The sequence below is a fragment of the Ranitomeya variabilis genome, chromosome 2 (assembly GCF_051348905.1).
Source record: "Ranitomeya variabilis isolate aRanVar5 chromosome 2, aRanVar5.hap1, whole genome shotgun sequence".
Lineage (NCBI taxonomy): Eukaryota > Metazoa > Chordata > Amphibia > Anura > Dendrobatidae > Ranitomeya > Ranitomeya variabilis.
The window spans coordinates 186,066,086-186,089,290 of NC_135233.1; the positions used below are offsets into that span (position 1 = coordinate 186,066,086).

A 23,205-nucleotide genomic window follows, 5' to 3' on the forward strand; every position below is an offset into this window, starting at 1 on the left:
TTCCCAAACAGTGGATACAATAGATTTCAAGATGTGTTTTTTTTTGTTTTGGTTTTTTTTTAAAGCTGTAACTTTCCCTATATAAATTACATCCTTCCTTGTGTTCTGAAAAAGTAGCTTTCTCTTTTATGATCCTAATGATGTCCACTTACGAAGGCTTCAGTGCTGCATTTTCTGTTGAATAAGTGCTGTTTTGTTATGTCTGTTAGATTTGGAAAATTCACATTTTTTTTTAAATACCTTTTTTTCTTTTTCTTTCTGATCGAAAAGGGCTTATGTTGAATGACAATGCTTTAAGTTAATCACCTACATAAGTGTTTATATATGATATATATACCATGACTTCCCAATTATGTGCGAAGACATTAAATACAGTAACATTTTGTTTTCATGCTAGTCTGAATTCTGTGAATATCAATAAGCTATTTTTTTTTTGCATATTCAACTTCATAAATATTGGAGTCAAATTTGTACTTAATGGTTTCTTGTAAATGATTGAGAAAAAGTAATGTAACTTTTTGACAGAATATAGTGTTTTGAATAAAGGAGTTATAAAACTGTATATCTCTGAATCCTCTGTGAATGGGCATAGAGAAAGTAGGCAGCAATTCAAAAACCCATTCAGATATTGCATCCAAATATCTATCTGATGCCATAATGGCAATTAATGATGTTATATGGAGTTAGTCAAGCCAGTAAATTAGCCATCATATACAGTACTTTGTTTTTTGTTTGGCTTTGTTTAGATAGTTTGCTTATGTCTCTTGCAACACAGTACAAGAAGTCTTAGCTTCCATATTTCTTGTAAGGCTGCATTTCAACAGGCCCACTGTAATTGGTACAGTTGATGGGCTGCATGTAAGGCTACTTTCACACATCAGGTTTTTGCCTTCAGTCATAATCCAGCGAATTGTTAAAAAAAACTGATCCAGTGCAAATTGGGAAAAACTCATGTGCCAGATCCATTTTTTTGCTGGATCTGGCTTTCTTTATCGATTAATAAGGCTTCTTTCACATTTCCGTCGGTACGGGGCTGTCACGAAGCGTCGGCGCGACGTACCGACGGAAGTGTGTGCTTTCACATTTCCATCAGACTGCAGGGTGAGGAAAGATCGTGAGAGCGATATTTCCTGCTGGGCATGTGCAGTCTGAAACACTGGATGCGACGTACAGAAAAAGTTCCCTTGAACGTTTTTCTGTGACGATGGTCTGCCAAAACCCGACGCAACCAGTGCACGACGGATGCGATCTGTTGGCAATACAAGTCTATGGGGAAAAAAAACGCATTAAAAGTTCAGAGACGAACGGCACCAGGATTCAACAATGCAGTATTGGGAGCGCTGAATCAAATACACCTCTTTAGACCCACAGCGTGCGGTATCCATGCAGTACTGGAGCGAGGTGCTCAGCATCAATAGCCATAACAGCACAGTAAAACCTTGCACAAGAAAGTAGAGTGCGGGTGAGTGCCGCATTTTTCTACTTTCTTGTGGAAAAAAAACACATCCTGCTGGAAAATTTCCAGGATGCGTTTTTTCCCAAAACGACGCATTGTGACGGATTCCCAAAAATGGAAATGTGAAAGTAGCCTAAAGCACAGCATAGAAAACAGGAGTGTAGAAAGTGGGTCTTCTGTGCCAAAACAATCCTATGTTATAGTACCTGAAATATGGTCCAACATTCCAGGACGATGTATATTGATGTCTCCCACACTGTGGCCTGCTTATAAAGCCCATAGAGTTCCTTTAGTTCATCGGTTGGCTTGGTTTTCAAGTTCTTTATATTCTCTGCTGCCTTGTCAAAATCTGCCTGGGGTGACATGGTGGGTACAGGACTCAGCACAGGAGCAGCAGATTGTCCTGGAATGTTGGACCTTAAGGGCAAGGCCAAATGGGAAGCATGGAACTCAAAGAAAGGCTTGTCTTAAGGTACCTTCACACGAAACGACTTTGTATCGATATCGCTAGCGATCCGTGACGTTGCAGCGTCCTCGCTAGCGATATCGTTTAGTTTGACACGCAGCAGCGATCAGGATCCTGCTGTGATGTCGCTGGTCGCTGAATAAAGTCCAGAACTTTATTTGGTCGTCCGATCGCCGTGTATCGTTGTGTTTGAAAGCAAAAGCAACGATACCAGCGATGTGTTACACTGGTAACCAGGGTAAACATCGGGTTACCAAGCGCAGGGCCGCGCTTAGTAACCCGATGTTTACCCTGGTTACCAGCGTAAAAGTAAAAAAAACAAACTACATACTCACCTGCGCGTCCCCCAGCGTCTGCTTCCTGACACTTACTGAGCGCCGGCCCTAAAGTGAAAGTGAAAGCACAGCGGTGACGTTACCGCTGTGCTGTTAGGGCCGGAGCTCAGTCAGTGTCAGGAAGCAGACGCTGGGGGACGCGCAGGTGAGTATGTACTGTTTGTTTTTTTTACTTTTACGCTGGTAACCAGGGTAAACATCGGGTTACTAAGCGCGGCCCTGCGCTTAGTAACCCGATGTTTACCCTGGTTACCCGGGGACCTCGGCATCGTTGGTCGCTGGAGAGCGGTCTGTGTGACAGCTCCCCAGCGATCAAACAGCGACGCTGCAGCGATCGGCATCGTTGTCGCTATCGCTGCAGCGTCGCTTCGTGTGAAGGTACCTTAAGGAAGATGCAATGAGTGCCTACGTGTCTAAAGCCCATGAGTTGATTGAGAAATACGGCATGTAAAATTGTGCAGTCACTAATGTCCTGGATACAGCAGTGAGAATATATAATGTCTTACGGAGGGCACAGCCCCACTAATGCCACTAATTACCTGCGCTAGATTGCTACCATCTTTCAGGTACTATAACATAGGATTGTTTTGGCACAGAAGACACACTTTCTACACTCCTGTTTTCTATGCTGTGCTCTTATTAAACAATTTTTTTTTATCGAGCATAGTGGAGTTTGGACTTCCTGTTGAGAGAGAGAGAGATGTGTTCTGGGCATGCTCAGTGTAAAAATACTGCATTTGGTAGCCGGATCCAGTCATTTCACCACACGTTCCATCCGTTTATCACTAGAACCGTCGCTGTACGTTTTTTCGCCGCACAAAAAAAAGGTTCCTCTGAACGTTTTCTCCGTCCGCCGGAAAAATCATTTTTGACGAATCCGGCAAAAAATAAATGAAACGTGTGGCCATCAGGCGCAATCCGGTGCTAATATAACTCAATGAGAAAAAAAATTGATCTGTTCTGTAATGTCGGCTGGTTGTGAATAAATCCACTATTTCAAAAGAAAATATATTGTGAACTATTTGTGTGCCAAAGGTTATCTTTTTGATATCGCAGCTGACATCCGGCACTATGTGCCAGGAGCGGTCACGGACCACTCCTGGCACATTACCCCGGGATCACCGCGATCAAACATGATCGCAGTGTTCCGGCGGATTAGGTAAGCATCGCGCATGGAGGGGGCTCCCTGCGTGCTTCCCTGAGACCCTCGGAGCAACGCGATGTGCTCGCGTTGCTCCGAGGGTCTCCCACCTCCTTCTCCCTGAAGGCCCCGGATCCAAAATGGCCGCGGGGCTGCTTCCAGGTCCTGCAGGGAGGTGGCTTACCAGCGTCTGCTCACAGTAGGCGCTGGTAAGCCTGCAGCCCTGCCTGTCAGATTGCTGATCTGACACAGTGCTGTGCAAAGTGTCAGATCAGCGATCTGACCCTATAACATGATGCCCCCCCGGGGCAATCTTATAGTGTAAAAAAATATATATTCAGATGTGTAAAAAAAAAAAATTCCAAAATAAAGAAAAAAATATATATTGTTCCCATAAATACATTTCTTTAAATAAAAAAAAAGCAATAAAAGTACACATATTTAGTATCGCCACGTCCGTAACGACCCGACCTATAAAACTGTCCCACTAGTTAACCCCTTCAGTGAACACCGTAAAAAAAGAGGCAAACGCTTTATCATACCGCCAAACAAAAAGTGGAATAACACGCGATCAAAAATACATATATAAATAACCATGGAACCGCTGAAAACGTAATCTTGTCCCGCAAAAGACGAGCCGCCATACAGCAACATCAGTGAAAAAATAAAAAAGTTATAGTCCTCAGAATAAAGTGATGCAATAATAATAATTTTTTTCTATAAAATAGTTTTTATCGTATAAAAGCGCCAAAACATAAAAAAAATATAAATGAAGTATCGCTGTAATCGTACTAACCCGAAGAATAATACTGCTTTATCAATTTTACGAAACGCGGAACGGTATAAACGCCCCCCCCCCCCCCCAAAAGAAATTCTTGAATAGCTGGTTTTTGGTAATTCTGCCTCACAAAAATCGGAATAAAAAGCGATCAAAAAATGTCACATGCCCAAAAATGGTACCAATAAAAATGTCAACTTGTCCCGCAAAAAACAAGACCTCACATGACTCTGTGGACCAAAGTATGGAAAAATTATAGCTCTCAAAATGTGGAGACGCAAAAACTATTTTTTGCAATGAAAAGCATGTTTTAGTGTGTGACAGCTGCAAATCATAAAAATCCGCTAAAAAACCTGCTATAAAAGTAAATCAAACCCCCCCTTCATCACCCCCTTAGTTAGGGAAAAATAATAAAATTAAAAAAATGTATATATTTCCATTTTCCCATTAGGGTTAGGGTTTGGGCTAGTTTCAGGGTTGGGGCTAGTTTCAGGGTTGGGGCTATGGTTAGGGTTGGGTCTAGGGTTAGGGTTGGGGTTAGGGTTGGGGCTAAGGTTGGGGTTAGGGCTACAGTTAGGGTTGGGGCTAAATTTAGGGTTTGGATTACATTTATGGTTGGGATTAGGGTTAGGGTTGTGTCAGGGTTAGGGGTGTAGTTAGGGTTATGGTTGGGATCAGTGTTAGGCGCGTGTTGGATTTAGGGGTGTGGTTAGGGTTGGGATTAAGGTAAGGGATATGGTTGGAGTTAGGGGTGTGGTTGGAGTTAGGGGTGTGGTTGGGATTAGGGTTAGGGGCATATTCGGGTTAGGGGTGTGGTTAGGGTTATGGTTATAGTTGGGATTAGGGTTAGGGGTGTGTTTGGGTTAGGGTTTCAGTTAGAATTGGGGGTTTCCACTGTTTAGGCACATCAAGGGCTCTCCAAACGCCACATGGCGTCCGATCTCAACTCCAGCCAATTCTGCGTTGAGAAAGTAAAACAGTGCTCCTTCCCTTCCGAGCTTTTCCATGCACCCAAACAGGTGTTTACCCCAACATATGGGGTATCAGCTCACTCAGGACAAATTGAACAACTTTTGGGGTCCAATTTCTCTTGTTACCCTTGGGGAAAATAAATAAATAAATAAATTTGGGGGGGCTACAAAACCCTTTTTGTGGGAAAACATTATTTTTTATTTTCACGGCTCTGCGTTATAAACTGTAGTGAAACACTTGGGGGTTCAAAGTTCTCAACACATCTAGATAAGTTCCTTGGGAGGTCTAGTTTCCAATATGGGGTGCAGTTTTTAGAATGGTGTCACACTTGGTTGTTTTCTATCATATAGACCCCACAAAATGACTTCAAATGTGATGTGGTTCCCTAAAAAAAAAAAAATGGTGTTGTAAAAGCGAGAAATTGCTGATCAACTTTTAGCGCTTATAACTTACTAACAAAAAAAAACTGTTGGTTCCAAAATTGTACTGATGTAAAGTAGACATGTGGGAAATGTTACTTAAGTATTTGTGTAACATATCTCTGCGATTTAAACATATATATATATTTTTTTTTTCATATTTTTAAAAACATTTTTTTTTACTTTTGCCATGTTTTAGTAGCCTCCATAGGAGACTAGAAGCTGGCACGAATTGATTGGCTATCCTAGATAGAGGCGATGCTCAGATCACCTCTATGTAGTAGAATTACTGCATTGCTATGAGCGCCGACCACAGCGTGACGCTCATAGCAGTCCGGCATCAAGAACCATAAAGGTCTCAAGGAGACCTCTGGTTGTCATGCCAATGCGCAAATGACCCCCAATCACATGACTGGTGTCACCGGCATGTGCATATCCGGCCAAATGGCCGGAATCGCTTGTTGAATCCCGCTGTCAGTTTGACAGTGGCATTTAACTACTTAACAGATGCGGACGGATCGGGCGGCCTATTGCGTTCGAAACAGCTGACATGTCCCGGCTTTGATGCGGGCTCACTGCGTCCAAACAGCCGGCCATCCTGAAGGTGGACACACACCCTCAGGGTATGTGCACACGTCAGGATTTCTTGCAGAAATTTTCCTGACAAAAACCGGACATTTCTGCCAGAAATCCGCATGCGTTTTTTTAATGTTTTTGATGCGTTTTTTTTGTGTTTTGTGCGTTTTTTTCCAAATGCATAGAATTAAGGGAAAAACGCGGAAAATCCGCAAAATTAATGAACATGCTGCTTTTTTTACCGCGATGGGTTTTTTTCGCCGCAAAAAATGCACCATGTGCCCAAAACATGCAGAATGCATTCTAAATGATAGGAGGCATAATGTATGCGTTTTTAATCATTTTTTTTCGCGCTTTTTTCGGGATAAAAACGCTATAAAAACTCAACGTGTGCACATACCCTAAGCCTAACAATTTGAAACTGGATCAGATTATGAAATGTACCAACCAGACCACCCACATAATAATTTCTGTTGGCATACTGAGAAAATTAGGAGATATCTTGAAACGTAAAATAGGACTATAGTTTTGGAAATGTCAGGTTCCAGTGGTCCCATTTCCTGGGGTATTTTGCTAGACAGTTATTTATTGCAAAACGCAATTCCATAGAACTTGTGTAAATACATCTTGTCCATAATGTCAGAGAATATAGGTACTTCTGGTTTCTTCCAGATAAAGGCTATAGGGTTTTTTTGACAACCAGAAAAAGAAGAATGAGAACATGTCTAATTGATGGGTCAATCTCTTCCATACCAATTGAAAGTAATGTCATATTGGGAGTGATCAGGAGATCTATATTGAGAAGTAACTTTGTGATTTGATTAACTTGTTTCCACAATTGTTTAATTATCGGGCAGCTCCAAAATATATGGAAAAAATTTCCTGGGTTACCACAGTCTCTCCAACATAGCGGTGAGTATTCCAAGTTAATGTGAGAGAGTCTGACGGGAGTGTAATACCATCTGACTAAAATTTTATAATATGATTCATGCAGTAGAGCCATCAATATACTGTATGCATATGTACAACTAATGGCTCTTTCCCATTGCTCAGCCTGCAGTGAATGTTCAAATCTGACTCCTCAACGAGACATATATGCATCTTTATTAAAATGGCAATACATTTTTAATACTCTATAGAGATTTATGATTTGTATCAATCAAACTTAGTGTAATTATTTCTTTTTTTGAACATTTCTTATGGATAAATTATGAAAAATAATTTTAAAGTTTGGTATTTCCACTTTTAACCCCTTAACCCCCAAGGGTGGTTTGCACGTTAATGACCGGGCCAGTTTTTACAATTCTGACCACTGTCCCTTTATGAGGTTCTAACTCTGGAACGCTTCAACGGATCCTGAGGATTCTGACATTTTCTCGTGACATATTGTACTTCTTGATAGTGGTAAAATTTATTTGATATTACCTACGTTTATTTGTGAAAAAAAATGGAAATTTGGCAAAAATTTTGACAATTTCGCAATTTTCCAATTTTGAATTTTTATGCCCTTAAATCACAGAGAGATGTCACACAAAATACTTAATAAGTAACATTTACCACATGTCTACTTTACATCAGCACAATTTTGGAACCAACATTTTTTTTTTTGTTAGGGAGTTAAAAGGGTTTAAAAGTTGACAAGCAATTTCTCATTTTTACAACACCATTTTTTTTTTTTTTTTTAGGGACCACATCACATTTGAAGTCGCTTTGAGGGGTCTATATGAAAGAAAATACCCAAGTGTGACACCATTCTAAAAACTGCGCCCCTCAAGGTGCTCAAAACCACATTCAAGAAGTTTATTAACCCTTCAGGTGTTTCACAGGAATTTTTGGAATGTTTAAAAAAAAAAAAATGAACATTTAACTTTTTTCACAAAAATTTACTTCAGCTCCAATTTGTTTTATTTTACAAAGGGTAACAGGAGAAATTGGACCCCAAAATTTGTTGTACAATGTGTCCTGAGTACGCTGATACCTCGTATGTGGGGGTAAACCACTGTTTGGTACATGGCAGTGCTCGGAAGGGAGGGAGCGCCATTTCACTTTTCATTGCAAAATCGACTGGAATTTATGACGTGTATGAACGTAACCCAGAAGGAGTACACCAAGCGGTAAGAGACCTTAACGACATTCTATATGCCATGGCAGAAATGTCTGACCTGAAAAGAAGCATCAACAAGAGACCGAGTAAACAAAATCCCAACAACTGGTTTGACAAAGAATGCCAGACCATACGGAAGTCTCTAAGAATGGCCTCAAATAAAAAACAGACCCCAACAACCCCACTCTGAGAGAAGCCTACCACACCGTACAATGAAATTACAAAGCCATCCTCAGAAAGAAGCAAAACGACATCTCTACCGAACTCCTCCAACTCCAAGATGCCCTTGAAGACAACAAATTTTGGGAACTGTTGAATCACCTTGGATCCAACCAGAAAAGCAACAGCCTCCACATCCAGAGCGGCAACATCTGGCTCCAGTACTTCAAGGACCTTTACAATGACATCCCAAGTGAAGACCTGAACCTGGCACAAAAAGAGCTTGTGAAAAAACTGAAAGATATGGAGAAAAAGTTCAGATTTCCAAAATCCTCTGGATACACCAATCACACTGACAGAAATAACAGAAAGGATCACACAGATAAAAGGTAAAAAAAAGCCAGCGGTCCAGATGGGATCCTCCCAGAAATAATGAAATACAGCCCTCCAGACATCCAGGCTGTGAAAACAAAACTATTTAATATTGTACTGCTGGCCGGCTGCTTCCCCAAAATCTGGAACCAAGGCTTCATAACCCCTATAAACAAAAATGGGGACAAGTATGACCCAGCAAACTACCGAGGGATGTGTCAGCAGCAACCTGGGTAAACTCTTCAACTACATCCTGAACATGAGGATCCTCACCTTCCTCACCGAGCACAACGTCCTCAGCAAGAGCCAAGCAGGGTTCATGCCAAACCACCGCACCACTGACCATATCTACACTCTGCACAGCCTCAAGAGCTACATCCACAATACAAAGAACGGGAAGATACACACTTGTTTTGTGGATTTCAAGAAGGCCTTCGACTCAGTGTGGCACCCAGGACTATTCCTAAAACTGCTGGGGAGCGGAATAGGAGGCAAAACATATGACGTCATCCGAAGCTCCTACACTGAGAACAGTTGCAGTGTGAAGGTCAACGGATGGAGGACGGCCTATTTCCAACAGAGTCGAGGAGTGAGACAGGACTGCAGCCTCAGTCCAACGCTCTTTAACATTTACATCAATGAGTTGGCAGTGACCCTAGAGTCCTCCTCAGCACCAGGACTCACTCTCCATGACACCCAGGTGAAATGTCTGCTGTATGCAGATGACCTCATGCTGTTATCACCAACTGAGAAAGGCCTCCAAGATCATCTGAAAATCCTAGAGACCTTCAGCAGCACATGGGCTCTGCCAATCAACGAGAAAAAAACTAATATGATGGTGTTCCAGAAAAGAAAGCAGAAACCCACTGGCCACCCTACCTTTATGATAGACAACCGTCCACTTACAGAAACCAACAGGTACACCTACCTGGTCCTAAAACTCAGCCAGTCAGGGAGCTTCAAGCAAGCCATAGAGTTACTATAAGACAAGGCATCCAAAGCCTTCTATGCCATCAGAAGGCGTCTGTACCATCTCAAGGCACCAGTAACCGTCTGGCTAAAAATCTTTGACTCCATCATTGCCCCAATCCTTCTGTACGGTAGTGAGGTCTGGGGCCCAGTCTCATACCCAAACTGGCCAAAGTGGGACGTTGGGCCGACAGAAATATTCCACCTAGAGTTTTGCAAGCATCTCCTCCAAGTCCATCGGAGCACATCAAATAGCGCCTGCCGAGCAAAGCTGGGCAGATTCCCACTACACATCGCAATAAAGAAAGCACTGTCATTCAAGGCTCATCTACAAAGTAGCAGTCCCAGCTCCTACCATCACAAAGCCTTCCTACACCAGAAAGCCTCCCAAGAAATAGTACCCAAAGCCAGTCTGACCAAGCCATCAACCTACATGGCCTGACAAAAGGTGAAATCCAGAAGATGGTACACAAAGTCAAAGAGGAATATCTCAGCATCTGGAGGAACGACATAAACAAATCCAAGAAACTGACAATATACCAGAATCTACAGAGGGAGTACAAACTGGCCCCATATCTAGAGAAACTAGAAAAGCCCAAAGATCGACAGATCCTGAGCCGGTACAGACTGAGCGCCCACAGCCTACTCATCGAATCCGGGCGGCACCGACAGAACTACAAGCACCGAGAGAGCAGACTCTGCCAGCAGTGCCCCCAGGAGGCCGTGGAGGATGAGGCCCACTTCCTGCTGAGGTGCCCCAAATACTCCGCACTGTTTATATAAACAATCATTTTTAATACAAAAAAAATTGTGGCACCTTCCCTTTAATGGCCTGTTAAGACAGGCCCCCCACACTTTAAAAATAAATGATTTTGGTCCAGTAAAATGGGACGAGTGTCATGCTATTTTTCTTGTGAATGCAATGCGATTCAATTGCAATGCGATGTTTAACATGACCTTTTACGTAGTTTGTCATTTACACACAGGTTTCCAAGGAAATAAATTACCGTATTTTCCGGCATATAAGACGACTGGGCGTATAAGACGACCCCCGACTTTTCCATATAAAATATAGAGTTTGGGATATACTCGCCGTATAAGACGGGGGTCATCTTATATGCCGGGTGTCGTCTTATACGGCGTGTGGTCTGGATGGTTCCCAGGGTCTGGAGGAGAGGAGACTCTATTTCAGGCCCTGGGATCCATATTCATGTAAAAAAAAGAATAAAAAAAAATAGGGATATACTTACCTTCCGACAGCCCCCGGAGTTCTCCCGGCGGTGCACGCGGTGGCTTCTGTTTCCATGGATGCATTGCACGAAGGACCGTGCATCCTTGGGAACCGAAGCTGCCGCGTGCACCGCTGAGAGCCAGGGGCCATCGGAAGGTAAGTATATCCATATTTTTTATTTTTATTCTTTTTACATGAATATGGATCCCAGGGCCTGAAGGAGTCTCATCTCCTCCAGACCCTGGGAACCATCCAGGACCGCTCCTTGCACACGCCGTACCATGCATGTAAGACGGCCCCCGACTTTTGAGAAGATTTTCAGGGGTTAAAAAGTCATCTTATACGCCGGAAAAAACGGTATATACTGTATATAATTTATTTAGAGAGAGATATATAATAAGTTCTTTGCATGTGTAGCTTACTGTACATGTATTTTATTACTAAATACACTTGCATTAAATGCCATGGGATTCCCCCTACACTGTATTAACCTGCAGATTGAAAGCAGTCAGCTGGGGGCAGGTGTTTATAGCCTGAGATTGGTGGTAATACCCATGGAGCTTCCCAGGCTATTAATATCAGCTCAAAGCTGTATACTAAGCATTTAAAGGTTGTTAACCCCTTTCTGACATAAGACGCACTATGCCGTCGAGGTGTTATGGGCCCGTATGACCACCGACGGGATAGTGCGTTTAACGCGATCAGCCGCGCTCACGGGGGGAGCGCGGCCGATCGTGGCCAGGTGTCAGCTGACTATCACAGCTTACATCCGGCACTATGTGCCAGGAGCTGTCACGGACCACTCCTGGCACATTAACCTCCCTGAGACCCTCGGAGCAACCCGATGTGATCGCGTTGCTCTGAGCGTCTCCTCCGTCCTCCTCCCTGCAGGCCCCGGATCCAAGATGGCTGCGGGGCTCCTTCCGGGTCCTGCAGGGAGGTGGCTTGAACCAACAAGCCTCCTGCAGTGCCTGTCAGATCACTAATCTGACACAGTGCATTGTGAAGTGTCAGATCATCGATCTGACACTCTACTGTGATGTCCCACACTGGGACAAAGTAAAGTAAAAAAAAAATATTTACATGTGTGTAAAAAAAAAAAAAATCCTAAATAAATAAAAAATTGTTCCAATAAATATATTTCTTTTTGCAAATAATAAAAAAAATAGAAGTACACATATTTAGCTTCATCATGTGCGTTACGACCCGACCTATAAAACTGTCCCACTAGTTAACCCCTTCAGTGAACACCGTAAAAAAAAATAGGCAAAAAACTACGCTTTATTATCATACCGCCGAACAAAAAGTGGAGTAACACGCGATAAAAAGACAGATATAAATAAACATTGTACCTCCGAAAACGTCATCTTGTCCCGCAAAAAAGAGCCGCCATACAGCGTTATCAGCGAAAAAATAAAAAAGTTATAGCCCTCAGAATAAAGCAATGCAAAAATAATTATTTTTTCTATAAAATAGTTTTTATTGTATAAAAGCGCCAAAACATAAAAAAAAATATAAATGAGGCATTGCTGTAATCGTACTGACCCAAAGAATAAAACAGCTTTATCAATTTTACCAAACGTGGAACGGTATAAACGCCCGCCCGAAAAGAAATTGCTGGTTTTTGTTCATTCTGCCTAACTAACAAAAATCCGAATAAAAAGCGATCAAAAAATGTCATGGGCCCGAAAATGATACCAATTAAAATGTCAACTCATCCCGCAAAAAACAAGACCTCATCTGACTCTGTGGACCAAAATATGGAAAAATTATAGCTCTCGGAATGTGGTAACACAAAAAATATTTTTTGCAATTAAAAGCGACTTAGTGTGTGATAGCTGCCAATCATAAAAACCCGCTATAAATAGTAAATCAAACCCCCCATTATCACCACCTTAGTTAGGGAAAAATAATAAAATTTAAAAAAGTATTTATTTCCATTTTCCCATTAGGGTTAGGGTTGGGGCTACAGTTAAGGTTGGGACTAAAGTTAGGGTTAGGGTTGGGGCTAAAGTTAGGGTTGAGGCTAGAGTTAGGGTTAGGATTACGTTTACGGTTGGGTTAGGGGTTTATCAGGGTTAGAGGTATGGTTAGGGTTGGGATTAGGATTAGGGTTAGGGGTGTGTTGGGGTTAGGGATGTGTTGGGGTTGGGATTAAGGTTATGGGTGTGTTGAGGTTAGGGGTGTGGTTAGGGTTGGGATTAGGTGTAGGGGTGTGTTGGGGTTAGGGGTGTGGTTAGGGTTGGGATTAGGTTTAGGGGTGTGTTGAGGTTAGGGTTGGAGTTAGAATTGGGAGGTTTCCAATGTTTAGGCACACCAGGGGCTCTGCAAACGCAACATGACGTCCGATCTCAATCCATACAATTCTGCGTTGAAAAAGTAAAACAGTGCTCCTTTCCTTCCGAGCTCTGCCGTGCGCCCAAACAGTAGTTTACCCCCACATATGGGGTATCAGCGTACTCAGGACAAATTGGACAATAACTTTTGTGGTCCAATTTCTCCTGTTACTCTTGGTAAAATACAAAACTGGGGGCTAAAAAAATCATTTTTGTGGAAAAAAAGATTTTTTATTTTCACGGCTTTGCTTTATAAATTTTAGTGACACACTTGGGGGTTCAAAGTGCTCACCACACATCTAGATAAGTTCCTTGGGGGGTGTAGTTTCCAAAATGGGGTCACTTGTGGGGGGTTTCTACTGTTTAGGTACATCAGGGGCTCTACAAACGCAGCGTGACACCCGCAGACCATCATCAAAGTCTGCATTCCAAAACGCCACTTCTTCCCTCCTGAGCTCTGCCATGCGCCCAAACAGTAATTTTCTCCCTCATATGAGGTATCAGCGTACTCAGGACAAATTTCACAACAACTTTTGGGGTCCAATTTCTCCAGATACCCTTGGGAAATTACAAAATTGGGGGTTAAAATATCATTTTTGTGGAAAAAAAAAAGATTTTCACAGCTCTACATTATAAACTTCTGTGAAGCACTTGGGGGTTCAAAGTGCTCACCACACATCTAGATAAGTTTCTTAGGGGACATACTCAGGACAAATTGTACAACAACTTTTGGGGTCCAATTTCTCCTGTTACCCTTGGTTAAATAAATCAAATTGTCAAATTGGATCAGAAGTAAATGTTTTGTGAAAAAAAGTTAAATGTTAAATTTTTTTTTTAATACATTCCAAAAATTCCTGTGAAACACCTGAAGGGTTAATAAATTTCTTGATTGTGGTTTTGAGCACCTTGAGGGGTGCAGTTTTTAGAATGGTGTCACACTTGGGTATTTTCTGTCATATAGACCCCTCAAAGTGACTTCAAATGTGATGTGGTCCCTAAAAAAAAATGGTGTTGTAAAAATGAGAAATTGCTGGTCAACTTTTAACCCTTATAACTCCCTAACTAAAAAAAATTTGGTTTCCAAAATTGTGCTGATGTAAAGTAGACATGTAGGAAATGTTACTTAAATCGGAGAGCTATGTCACACAAAATACTTAAAGAAGTTGTCCACTACTATAACCTTTTTTTTTTTTTTTTCATAAATCTTGCTATTATGTGCCACTGAAAACATCTACTGTGTTTATTTTAGCAATATTACCTTTTATCATGCTGTAGCAGCCCACTTTAGTGCTGGATTCAGCTCTCATGGGGTTAATCGACAACTTCCTTTCTCCTGAGTCATTGTGCTCTAATACTACAAGTTCCATGATGCATTGCACTGCTACTAAGCCTGAACCTAGCACACCCACTCCAAAACACACCCCAACCCCTCCCTCCTCTAGCTTCAGATTTGTGATGTCATTTCTGTCCAACCTCCTCTTTTACATTTGTCCAACCCACACTCCATTACACACAGAGGGAAAGATAGATAGATAGATATGGGATAGATAGATACATACAGATATATGTCTATTTCCATAGATATGTCCATATCCATGTTTCTAAACCCCTTCACCCCTGCAGCTTTTTTGTTTTCGTTTATCGCTCCCCTTCTATCCAGAGCCATAATTTTTCCGTCAATATGGCCATGTGAGGGCTTATCTTTTGCGGGACAAGTTCTACTTTTGAACGACACCATTGGTTTTACCTTGTTGTGTAGCAGAAAATGTGAAAAAAATTCAAAGTGCAATGAAATGGCAAAAAAAGTGCAATCCCACACTTGTTTTTTGCTTGGCTTTTTTGCTCGGTTCCCTAAATGCTAAGGCTGTGTGCACACGTTGTGGATTTGATTGCAGATCCGCAGCGTTTTTTGCCGCACTGAATTGCATCAAATCCGCAGTGTAGTGCACAACCAATGTAAGTCAATGGGAACCGCAGACTTTTTGTGCACATGCTGCGGAAAAGGCCGCACCGAAACGCAGCTTTTTTTTCTCGCAGCATGTCACTACTTTTGTGCGGAACTGCAGCGTTTCTGCACCTTTAGGCCATGTTCACACTCTGCGGCGTGCTCTGCAGGTTCTCCCGCAGCGGAATTGATAAATCTGCAGGGCAAAACCGCTGCGGTTATCCCTGCAGATTTATCGCGGTTTGTTCCACTATTTCCGCTGCGGGTTTCCGCCTATACTATTGATGCTGCATATGCAGCAATATGCAGCATCAATAGTAATGTAAAAAATAATAAAAATTGGCTATACTCACCCTCTGACGTCGCGATCTCCTCGGCGCTGCACCCGGCGGTCCAGTTCCAAAGATGCTGTGCCGAGAAGGACCTTCGTGACGTCACGGTCATGTGACCCAGGCGTCATCACGGTCATGTGACCGCGACGTCACCACAGGTCCTGCTCGCACACCAACCCTGATACCGGACGGCCGCGTGCAGCGCTGAGAGGTGAGTATAGCATCATTTTTTATTTTAATTCTTTTTTTTTTACACTATTTATGCTTCCCAGGGCCTGTAGGAGAATCTCCTCTCCTCCAACCCGGGTAGCAACCGCACATGATCTGCTTACTTCCCGCATCATGGGCACAGCCCCATGCGGGAAGTAAGCGGTTCAATGCATTCCTATGGGTGCAGAATCGCTGCGATTCTGCACAAAGAAGTGACATGCTGCGGGTTTTAAACCACTGCGTTTCTGCGCGGTTTTTCCCGCAGCATGTGCACAGCGGTTTGCGGTTTCCATAGGGTTTATATGTTAATGTAAACGCAATGGAAACTGCTGCGGACCCGCAGCATCAAAATCGCCGCGGATCCGCGGTAAAAACCGCTATGTGTGAACATGGCCTTAGACTTTCATTGAGTCGGGCACATCCGCCGCAAAACCGCAGATGTAAAAAAGATCTGCAATTTTGCTGCGGATGTGGGTCCGAGAAACGCAGCAGCTCGGGAGGATGGAAGTGTGTGGGCGGTGACGGTATGCGTCTATGTGTGGGCGGGCGGGGTCTGCGGGCTGTTCGGATGTGTGCTGCGCTGTGCGGGACTGTTCAGGTGTGTGCGATGTCTGTGGGCTCTTCGGATGTGTGCGGGTCTGTGGGGGGGGTCTTTTGGGGTGTGTGCAGGCATCATCCGGTGGAACTACAAGTACGCAGCATACAATCTGAGCTCATTCGGATGTAATCCGGACAGTGGACACACACCCTACGCTATCCATACATCTATCAATAGATATCTATCCAGACACATCTACAGATAGATATATGAATAGATAGATGTATGCATCTATAGATCTATCTATATGTAGATCTGTCTATCCATTTCATCTATCATCTATCTGTCTATCTGTGTGTTTAAAGGAGTGTGGGTTGGACAAATGTAAAAGAGGAGGTTGGACAATAATGACATCACAAATCTTTTTTTTTGTTCAATAATACATCTTTATTTACCTTTCAAAAACGCACCAAAACGCCTAAAAACCGCGCAAAAACCGCAACAAAAGCAAATTAAAAAATGCATCAAAACCGTGCAAAAAACTGCATAAAAAATGCATCAAAACTGAAAAAAATCGCATCAAAACCGCACCATAATTGCATCAACACTGCACCAAAAACTGCATCAAAACTGCGCAAAAACCGCACCAAAATCGCACCAAAAACTCCATCAAAACCACACCAAAACCACACTAAGAACTGCCTCAAAACCTCACCAAGAACTGCATCAAAACCTCACCAAGAACTGCATCAAAACCGCACCAAAAACTGCATCAATACCGCACCAAAACTGCAAACTGCACCAAAACTGCACCAGGTTTTGATGCAGTTTTTGGTGCAGTTTTGATGCAGTTTTTGGTGCAGTTTTGATGCTTTTTTTGGTGCGGTTTATGCGCGGTTTTAATGCCGTTTTTGGAAATAAGTAAATAAACGGAAAATGTGCATGATTTGAATGGAAACATGCATGAAAAAACGGATTCCAAGGCCGGATTCATCATTTCACAGCTCAGTTTCATAGTTTTTTTGCCGCAAAAAAACGCATGCGTTTATTTGCGGCAAAAAAATGCATTGCTGTCTATGTAAACGCATGCGTTTTTAAGCACATGCGTTTGTTTGCGTTAAAACCGCATGCATTTTTATAGAAAAAAACAGAAAAAAACACTGAAACACCACCCACCACCATCAGGGTGATAAAGGGATCCAAACCCTACCCCTAACCTCACCCCTAACCGTTTAATGAACATTTTCTGACATAGTGCCACGATATTTCAGTGCCACGATATTTCAGTGCCACGTATGTAAGTGCCACGTGACACATATTTCAGTGCCACCTATGTAAGTGCCACCTATGTAAGTGCCACGTATTTCAGTGCCACCTATGTAAGTGCCACCTATGTAAGTGCCACGTATTTCAGTGCCACGTATATAAGTGCCACGTTTATAAGTGCCACGTATGTGAGTGCCACGTATGTGAGTGCCACGTATGTAAGTGCCACGTATGTAAGTGCCACGTATGTAAGTGCCACGTATGTAAGTGCCACGTATGTAAGTGCCACGTATGTAAGTGCCACGTGACACGTATTTCAGTGCCACGTATATAAGTGCCACGTATATAAGTGCCACGTATGTAAGTACCACGTGACACGTATTTCAGTGCCACGGATTTAAGTGCCACCTATGTAAGTGCCATGTGCCACGTATTTCAGTGTCACGTATTAAAGTGCCACGTATTTCTGTCACGTTTACGGTTAGGGTTAGGGTTGATGTCACCGCTCTATAGGACCCTCAGTGACACTGACAGGAGGCAATGGCTCCTGCAGTGTATCACTGAGGTTACTAAAGTTCACTGGTCTCACTTTATGGCAAAAAGCTGCGTGGGAACTTTCTCATACAGCATGCCATAAAGTGAGACTAGGGACTATTTTCTCACAGGGGCGTAGGAATACATTGTGGGGAATACATTGTGGAAGGATACCTTCCTCCCCTCATTGTCTTCCTGGAGCCCCTGGTGAGTGGTTGCATCAGCAGATGCTCCAGCTCTCCACGGGAGATCGTCGAGGGACACTCGTTTTAATTGATTTCTGCGGATCAGGGAGTATAGTGTTTGTTTATTATTTTAATATTTTTTACAGATGACAATGGCTTCGGGGATCAAAGTGACAAGTGATGGTGAGTATGTAATCTATGTTTAATGTACTGTATGTCTATATGTATGTATGTATGTAATGTATGTATGTATGTACTGTATGTCTGTATGTTCTGTATGTACTGTATGCGCATGTCGTCGCATGGTGCATGTAGTTGCATGGCGCATGTCGTCGCATGCTGCATGTCACATGTTGTTGCATGGCGCATGTCATCGCATGCTGCATGTCGCATGTTGTCGCATGGCGCATGTCCTCCCATGTCGTCGCATGGCGCATGTCATTGCATGGTGCATGGCGCATGTTGCCGCATGGTGAGTGTCGTTGCATGGTGCATGTCGCCGCATGGTGCATGTAGTTGCATGGCGCATGTCGTCGCATGCTGCATGTCGCATGTTGGCGCATGGCGCATGTCATCGCATGGCGCATGTCGTCCCATGTCGTCGCATGGCGCATGTCATTGCATGGTACATGTCGCATGCCGTCGCATGGCGCATGTTGCGTGTCGTTGCATGGTGCATGTCGCCGCATGGTGCATGTTGTCGCATGGCGTCGCATGGTGAGTGTCGTCGCATGTCGTGTGTTGTATGTATGTATGTATGTATGTATGTACTGTATATGTGTATTTTTTTTTTTTTTTACATTCAACACATTAGCCGGATGATGGGACTACTACTGTCCCATCATTGGCTAATGTGTCACTCACTGCCACTGTAGCAGGCAGAGCCCGATGGGACTTGTTGTCCCATCGGACGATGCCTGCACACAGAGAGAGAGACACACACACACACACCACCCCCCAGCACATACCGGTCCGCACAGCGCCGGGGACCGGGACCGCAAAGCGACGGCGACCGCACATCGACGGGGACCGCACAGCACCGGCGCCCGGGACCGCACGGGACCGGGACCGCACAGCACCGGCGCCCGGGACCGCACATCGCCGGGGACCGCACAGCACCAGCGCCCGGGACCGCACAGCGCCGGGGACCGGGACCGCACAGCACCGGCGCCCGGGACCGCACATCGCCGGGGACCACACAGCGCCGGGGACCGCACAGCACCGGCGCCCGCCCGCACATCCCTGCCTAGCCCCGCCCGCCCCCAGCACGGCCCCGCAGGCAGCCTCAGCCCCGCCCACAGCCCAGTCACTCTTTGAGTGACTGCTGTCTGTGGAGCCTGGGGACACGCCTGCTACTGACGTCACGTCAATTTCCAGAGTCTGGAAATTGACGTGACGTCGGCGGAAATGAGCGGCGGCTGAAGCCTGGGGGTCACGTGACCCGGACTCAGGCACCAGCATAGCGCCGCTCACAGGCGAAAACGGCTAAAGAAGGTATTTACACAAATCATCAGGGGCCCCGGGGGGATACATAGGGGGGTTAATTGAAAGTAGTGGACAACCCCTTTAAGGGCATAAAAATACAAAATTTGAAAATTGCTAAATTTTAAACATTATCGCCATATTATATTTATATATGTGACTCATATTTTTATATCTATTCTATGTGTATATATCTATTCTATCCTATTTTGTTGGGTCACGCTGGGATTTTACAGTATGCGGCTGCTGAAATGTCTGGTTTTCAACGACAGGAGTGTAAAAATCAAGCTGCACTCGCATGTTCCGAGCGCCGTGGTTTTTTTTTGTTTTTTTTTCTTCTTTTTTTCGCACCATCTGAGCCAAGATAAAAAAAAATTAGAAGAGCAGGGATTCAAAGATTAACATTGGTAAAAGTGTAATACCATTTTTTTTTCTTTTATCAGATTGCACTGGTCAGTTTTTCTTGCAGAGCAGTATGAGCCTTAAAGATGCGCTCCCTTTAGGTTTTTTTATTCATTTAATATGCTTATCTATGTAATGTAGTGAGTATATTAATATACTCACCTACTGCTGCTATGTGTCGTCCAGCGCCATTCTTCTCCTTCTGAGTGACGTCACCGCAATTGAAACTAGCCATCTCACTCTACCCCCTATGCGTAAGCCGGAAGTCTTTCTTAGGCCAAGTTCACATTTGCGTATATGTGCGCAGCATACCATCAGCATGCACATACGAATGTAAAAACGCATGCTAACACAGCGTTTTTATCCGCATCATCTTACGCATGACGCCAAAAAAAGCAGCATGTTTGCATGTGTTTTTACATGCGTTTGCATTATTTATGCACATGCGTTCGATAGCACAATGCTTTTTCTAGGGAATTTCCTTGACACAAGCCACGTTCAATGGGCGTGTCTCATGGAAATTCTCTATATAGACCCTTGTACAGATGAAATCCTCATCTTTTGCTGCTGTATCCTGCTGCAAGATTGATCTTCACAAGGAGAGCATATATCGTAATTAGGTTTTGAACTTGGCTTATGCCTTCGCTGTTGCTTGCTATGAAGAAAGAAAAAGAGAAAGACGGAGAAGACGTTGTCGTCGCTATTGGCAACACCCCATCGTTGAAGTCCTAGAGAGCCGTGGAGCCTATCACTCCTTGTACACTGAGCTGCGTGCAAACCCTCAGAAGTTTATTGACTACACCAGGATGTCACAACAGAGCTTCGATGACTTGCTACAGCGTGTGCGAGGATCTATCACCAGGCACGACACACAGCTACGGCGAGCAATTCCTGCTGAGGAACGTCTGTTGGTGACCCTAAGGTACGTAATTTTGAAAAAGAAACACCTGTCATTAATATGATCTAATATGTTAATATGTTCTTAAAGACATGCACTGACTTTTTTATTTTTATTTTTTTTAAAGCCATGTAATTACTTTTTTCCCATTTTTTTTTTTAAAAGCTTTGTATTGTTTTTTTTTTCCTTATTTTTCTAAAATCCATGTACTGATTTTTTTTTTCCCATTTTCTGCTCTGCAGATTCCTGGCTACTGGAGAGACATTATAATCTCTACATTTCCAATTCCGTAGTGGAGTGTCTACCCTTTCTGGGATTGTTGCAGACACCTGCTGTGCTTTGTGACGTCCTACATGCAGAATGCCTCATACAACGGAACTGTGGCTGGAAAATGCATCAAAATTTATGGACATTTGTAATTTTCCTAAATGTTTGGGGGCTGTGGACGGGAAACATATTCGCATTAGGAAACCAGTTGGAAGTGGATCTGAGTTTTTAAATTCTAAAAAATACTTTTCTATTCTAATGACGATTGCAGATGCTGACTGTAGATTTGTCGCCGTGGATGTTGGCTGATTTGGACCAGGAAATGACTCACAGACTTTTAAAAACTCTGAAATGGGCCAACGTTTGTATGGTAATGATTTTAATTTTCCTCTAACACAACCTCTTACCAAATACTGAAGGGCCGCCAATGCTGTTTGCTGTGGTTGGGCATGAAGCGTTCCAAATGTGTGCCAACCTCCTAAAACCATACTCAAGTCGGGACTTAAATCACACACAAAAGATTTTCAACTACCGACTGACAAGGGCACGAAGAACTGTGGAGTGTGCCTTTGGATTGCTGGTCTCTAAATATCGCATTTTGGCAACAGCCATTAATCTAAAAAATGATACTATTGATGAGGTTGTGAAAGCGTGTGTTGTGCTGCACAACTACATCCTGGCTAATGAGCAACCAATCTTAGAACTAGGGCAATCTGTTAACTACCACATTGCATGATTACCAAGATCACCCTCTGAGGACTTCAGTGGAAGTTGCCCAAATGAGGGATACATTTGCTGCCTATTTTGTTTGATAATGAACGTCTGGCATGGCAAGACGAAGTGGTTTATGCCAAAATGTACCTGTAATGTTAAAATGAACCTGTAATGTTACAATGTACCGGTAATGTTATGTTTAAATATACCTGTAATGTTAAAATGTTCATGTTCTGTTTGCTGACTGAAATAATAAAAAACCTCTAATTATTGTTATATGTTGTAATTTCCCTCAACAATACAATAAGTGTGTTTGAGGTGAAGGCACATAAGTGTGGCGACGGCGCATACAGAGACGAAGAACACAGTGATTGTGCAAACAAAAGCAAAATTTTATTTAACAAAAGCAAATTAACTTTGAGGAATGTCAGCGGGTGAAATAATATGGACATGGGGGTGTAGAGCTGGGATGATTGGCTAGCATGTGATGATGATGAAGAGGTTCCAGGGGAAGGGCCTAAAAAATTTATGAGGTCGGGGATGGGAGTAGACATATTAGGAGTGGAAGCATGGGAAGGGAGAGACAAATTAGAAAAGATAGACACATTAAGAGGTGAGTGTGGAGGGGGTAGGAGAGTTTTGGGGGTACGTTGGCTGGTCCTATTCATCTTGGTTTTCTGTGATGAAGTACTGGCCTTCTGTTTGCTACTTTTTTTTCTTTAGGTGGGTGGGAGTGGTGGCTTGAGGCTGGTGTGCAGCAGGACTCGGCATGGTGGAGGTAGACTGGTGTGAAGCAGGACTCAGCATGGTGGTGGCTTGAGGCAGGTGTGCAGCAGCACTTGGCATGGTGGTGGCTCTAGGCAGGTGTGCAGCAGGACTCGGCATGTTGGTGGCTTGAGGCAGGTGTGCAGCAGGACTCGGCATGGTGGTGAACCTGGTTAGTATTGGTACAGCCGGAAATGCCATCTGTGGCTGCTGGAAGTAGCGAGTGTGCTGCATAGCCTGGCTGTAAGCAGCATGGCAGGCCTGCATCACATTATGTTGGAGATCAGGTGTAAGATTTTCCGGCATGCCCCGCTGTATAGCATTAAAAAAATGTTGTGGCGGTCTCTGAAGGT

General features: G+C 43.5%; 1 protein-coding gene across 1 annotated transcript in view; it reads left to right on the forward strand.

The window, feature by feature from the left end:
* Positions 1-23,205, forward strand: part of ZDHHC14 (zDHHC palmitoyltransferase 14) — a 213,507-nt gene that overhangs the window by 180,848 nt on the left and 9,454 nt on the right. The gene's annotated exons all lie outside the window — the stretch shown is intronic.